The sequence below is a fragment of the Myotis lucifugus genome, unplaced genomic scaffold, assembly GCF_000147115.1.
Source record: "Myotis lucifugus unplaced genomic scaffold, Myoluc2.0 scaffold_385, whole genome shotgun sequence".
NCBI classification, from domain to species: domain Eukaryota; kingdom Metazoa; phylum Chordata; class Mammalia; order Chiroptera; family Vespertilionidae; genus Myotis; species Myotis lucifugus.
The window spans coordinates 966,639-972,371 of NW_005871433.1; positions in this window are offsets into that span (position 1 = coordinate 966,639).

Below are 5,733 nucleotides of genomic sequence, written 5' to 3' on the forward strand. Positions count from 1 at the left end.
GCTCTCATGAAAAAAAGCAAAGTTTCTGCGGCCCTCCCTCTGATTCCAGAATTCCCTCGATGGGCATACTGAATTAGCCCTGCTTCCATGAGTGTAGGCCGAACCTCCGCTCACAACTAGACCCCAAAATGCATTGACTCAAATACAATGGAAGGGTATTTCTAGATTATGTAACATTCCAGGGTGGAAGTCCCAGGTGTCTCTATGCTTCATGGTGATTCAGTGACCCAGGCTCCTTCCAGCTTTGGCTCCATCATCCCCACGGGCCTTGAGCCAGTGAAAGGGGAGCAACAACATAGAGGGAGCAGGCTGCTACCTCATAAGCTCCCCCCACGTCACTGGCTGGGAGTCAGTCTTATGGCTGCTCCTACCTGCCAGAGGGGCTGGGAAATACTGCCTGGCTCCCACCCAGCAAGAGGGGGAGATGGGTTTTGGTGGAAAGCCCACAGCTCCTGCCACAGGCGCAAGTTCACCCTCCCTTACCTTCCTGCTCTCACCGCCTTTGTCACCTTTGCCATGTGACATATTGAAAATTTTATAACTCAGGAATGAATGCAATCAAGAGATAGCCACCTACTGCTTCTGAGGAGCAGATAATAGAATCTGCTTGCCGAGGACTAATCCTGGCTGTCACAGGGACACACACCAGGTCTCGGCACTGGCCTGCAGCAGTGTTCTCTGTGTTGCTATTTTGTTTGTTTTAAAATTGATTGTCCATGCTGTTACTCATTATCCCCAGGCCTCACCGACACAGACCAGCCCCAGAGGAAATGAGAACCGAACATTAGCAGACGTCTTCCCTGAGCACAAATACATTTCAGAGCTTCGAGCTCAGTATCAGTCTTGTGATATTAATCTTTGGATAAGTTCCATTCAGACACAGTTGCCTTAGTGATGTTGCTAATGGGAAAACAAGACCAGACTTGGGAATATAGTTCTTGATACCAGGGTCCTGTAGCCTTTACCCCCCACTCCAGCTGAGGCTGGCTCCGCCCGTCTGTGAAGGAACCATAGACACTAAATTGACTTAGAGGAGCAGGAGTCAAGCTCCCACGTCTCCGGCCTTTCTCACGAAGTCTGCAGCCTGTTGCTGCTGCTGGTAGGGCCCTTAACACACTGCCCCTTAGGGCCTCACATAGGCCAGCTGCTTCTGATCCCACTGACAGGCTCTGCCTTCACCGTGGTGCCTTTTGGGAATGCACCATGGAATCAAACTGGAATCAAACCCAGGACCCTTCAGTCCAAGAGCCGATGCTCTATCCATTGAGCCAAACCAGCTGGGGCCACCTGGTCATTTTTTTTTAACCTCATTCTTCTCTGTTCATCAGATTGGATAATTCTTGTCAATAAATCATTAAGTTCACCGATGCATTCGTCTGTCATCTCCAATCTTATGTGGCGCCTATCAAATACAACTTTATTTAACATTATATTTTTCAGTTTCAGAATTTCAAGTTTATTTTTTAATAGTTTCCATTTATCTATTATGGTTTTCTATCTTTTCATTCATTGTGAACTTATTTTCTTTTCACCCTTTAGCATAATTATAATAGATGCTTTAAAGACCTAGCCTGCTTATTCCAGTAGCTGGGTCATCTCCATGTGTCTCCACTGATTGCCTTTTCTCTTTAATATGGGTTGCATTTTCTGTACTTGAAATATCTAATGATTTTGAATTTGACCATCGTGAGTAATACATTGTACAGACTCTAGATTCTATTACGTCCTTTGGTAAAGTGTTGGTTTTTATTATTGTTGTTGTTGTTGTTTTAGCAGGCAGCCAACTTGGTTGAACTCAAACTTCAAACTCTATCTCCCTTCCAGTGGGCCGCAGCTGCATTCTCTGGTCCTTTTAGCCTTAGGTTAACTGCTTGGATTTTGACCCAGACATGTACAGCTCAGAGGTCAGCTACAGATTTGGGCGGAGTCTACATGCAGAATTTGGGACCCTCTTTTTGTGTCTATGCCTTCCAGGGTTTCTCCCTCACTGTGTAGCTGCTGTGGCAGCCCCAAATTCAGTTCTCTGATTCCTCAAGCCAATAAGATTTCCAGTTTGTTTCCAAATTATAGGTATGCTGCACACTTGACTGGGGGTGTCTACCATTAGGTAAAAACCAATAAAAATAAAAAAAGTTCTAAAGGGAAGCTCAGATAGGGCCATTTTCTTCTTCCATGTGTCAACTCCCCTCCAGTTTCTGCTTGATTATGGCCATGATTTAATGGCTTCACATAGTTGCTTTTTATTCTTTGTCCAGAGTTTATCATTGTCATCTGTGTGACATCTGTGTGAGCGTTAGTCCGATATGAACTATGATACCATTTTTGAAAAATATATCTCAAATACTTTTACTGCTTTGAGAGACCATCACTGGGCAAGTTTTGGGATTTTTTTCTAGCAAGCCTACAAAATGCAGCAGTAGTTAAGAGCCTGGACTCTGTAGCTAAACTTCTTGGGTTTCTTATCTGACGTGGTGTGACTTTGGGCAAAATACTTGCCTTTACTGTGCCTCATTTCCTTCACCTTTAAAAAACAGGAATAAATCCAAAGTATCTCCTGGATTTGCTGCGCGTTTAAATAAATTAACATGTAAAGAGCTTGGAGGAATGCCTGTTCAAATGATAGGTAAGCCAGCTTTGCTGGATTTATCGGCATTGTTTCACTTCTCATCGCAGTAAATCTTTTGGTGCACAGGGTGTGGGGCAAAGTTAGCACCACCAAAGACATGCAGACTGGAGATGCCAAACTGTAAACAGAAGCCAAAGGTTGTGGCTCCAGGCTTCTTGCTCTTTGCTAATTTAATCAGTTGTCATCTTCCCCTCACCACCCATTTCCCTTCCTCTTTCAATAAAATGAACTGGCCTACAAAGATTACCACAAGTTTCATTCCTTGGGCTGGGAGGACCCCCACGCCTCTTGCTAATAAGAAATCCTGTTCTGAAGCTTTTCTGTCCTTCGTGTTTGAAGGGCTACAGCATTTGCAGTGTCTAAATGAGAAAGCCTGTTCTCACAGATGCTTTTCTCCTTGGTCACATAACCCAGCCTTGAGTTCACATTCTGAACCAACGACTTCTTCTACCTGGTTTAGTTTATTATTAACAGTTTCCTTTAAACGTTAAACCTTAGCTGGTGCAGCTGGGCGTGGCTGGTGTTGTCGATCGCTCAGCCCTGTGCATCAGGAAGATTCTGGCACTTGCTCCACTCATATTTTCTCTCTCCAGCTCCCCCATCCCACAAATCAACATTTTAAAAAGCCACAGTGGTTGGTTTCCCTTTTAAAAATGTTATCCCCTGATGAGGCTGTGAGAGAAGGCTGATTTCGAAAAGGGTTTAGTTCCATCAGGAATACAAAGTTGGCCTGAAGTCCGCAGGAGATGTATTTTTTTAAACATTTGAATTCAAATACTTTTAAGCAGGAAAGATACCACCAATCTCTATTATGTTTTTAAAAAAATATTTTATTGATTTCAGAGAGGAAGGGAGAGGGAGAGAGAGATAGAAACATCAATGATGAGAGAGGATCATTGATTGGCTGCCTCCTGTCCACCCCCACTGGGGATCGAGTCCGGAACCCATGCCTTGACAGGGAATCAAACCATGACCTCCTGGTTCATAAGTCAACTATTGAGTCACGCCGGCCGGGTTCTATTATGTTTTGACTGGCTCCTGCAGCATGCAGCATTTGGGTTTGTAACCCTTCTAGCATGTTCTATCTCGGGGCATCTAGAAAAGTACAAGAAACCCTGGGCTTTGGCTCAGTCGTTGGCATCTGAGTCAAGGGTGCAGAGACCAGAAAGCACCAGTAGCAGTAGATTCCTATCTGAATATAATCACCAGAGATACAGAAACACACTTCGTACGCCCCAAGTCCCAGCCCCTCAGTTCTAGGTCCAGCTGCTATCACACATCATGTAGGCTTCTCTTTATGGACGCACAAGATATAGTTGAAAGTCCACATGCACAGCCCCATTTTATATCTCAAATACAGTGTCATTTGTAGGCAATCAGCGTACCGAACAAACGTGAATGCTCCTATATAAGTCAGGAAGGATTCAGTGTTTAACTGAATGAAATGAGGTTGACCCAGGTCCTTGAAACTTCAGAGGAGAGCTTGGAAGTCCAGTGGGAGCCGCTGGAGCCCCAAACCCAGGCTGAATGTTGCCTACAGTCACCCCTACTGCCTCCCAGCCTTGAGTCTCACTCCACTCCCCCCTCCTCAACTGGGACTCTAATCACTAGCCAAAGGGATCTTCCTCAATCACCACTTAATGTTCCTTTCCTGCTCAGAATGCTTTCAATAACTCCCAGGGCCCTCAAAGGAAATCCCAATTCAATAGTCGACTTACAGGATCAGCATCTTGACCTGAAGTACGTACCTCCTCAGCCTGGACTCTCACCACACCACTCTCTCCACTCCCTGACTTCAACCCTATGCTCCAGACACGGTCATAGATGAGTGATGTCCAGTCTTTGCCATGCTGTTTCCTCTGCCTGGGCCACGACTTATCCTTAAACCCCACACCCACTATTTTAGCTTCCTATTGCTGTTGAAACCAATTGCCACAAACCCGGTGGCTTCAAATAAAACAAGTTTAAACTCGTAGACTCCTGGAAGTCAAAAGTCTGAAATCAGTTTAACTGGGCTAAAGTCCAGGTCTTGGCTGGGCAGGTTCCTTGTGGGGGCTCTGAGGAGAGACCATCCCCTGGCCTTTTTCAGCGTCTAGGGCAGGGGTGGGCAAACTTTTTGCCTCAAGGGCCACAATGGGTTCTTAAACTGGACCGGAGGGCGGGAACAAAAGCATGGATGGAGTGTTTGTGTGAACTAATATAAATTCAAAGTAAACATCATTACATAAAAGGGTACGGTCTTTTTTTTTTTTTTTTAGTTTTATTCATTTCAAACGGGCCGGATCCGGCCCGCGGGCCGTAGTTTGCCCACGGCTGGTCTAGGGGCAGCTGGCATTCCATGGCTTTGCCCCTCCTCCATCTGCACAGCACATCACTCCAAGCTCTGCCTGTGGTCAACTTGCTTTCTCCTCTGCTGAAGTCAAATCTCCCTCTGTCTCTCCTATGAGGACACTTGTGCTTACATTTAGGGCCACCCAGATGACTCAGGAGAACCTCCCAGGTCCAGATCCTTAATTTGATCACGTTTGCCCAGTTCCCTTTGCCGCATTAGGTAACATTCACAGGTTCTGGTGATGGAGATGGGACATCTTTGAGGACTCACCAACCGGGCAAACCCCCATCTGCCCTCTGGGTTCTGCTCAGACTTTATTTTTCTCCTCTGAGAGGCCTCCCTGGTCCCCAAGGCTGTGTTCAGGGGCTACTCCTTGGATTAGCATGCTGCACACCAGATTTTAAGTGCCTTTTTCTCTCCCTTCTCTCAACTATTAGCTGCTTGAAGGCCCACCTTCTTTCTCTCAGTATCCCCCCAGGTCTGGCACATAATTATCTGCTCAGTCAATATCTGTTTACATGGCCCAGCTGGTGTGGCTCAGGGGTTGAGCATCAACTCAGGAACCAAGAGGTCACGGGTTCTGTTCCCTGTTAAGGCACAAGCCCGGTTTGATCTCGCATAGGGGACGTGCTGGAGGCAGCTGATTGCTGATGTTACTCTCTCATCGATGTTTCTATCTCTCTATTCCTTTCCCTTACTCTCTCTCTAAAGTGTGTGTGTGTGTGTGTGTATATATATATATATATATCTGTCTGTATATATATATATCTGTCTG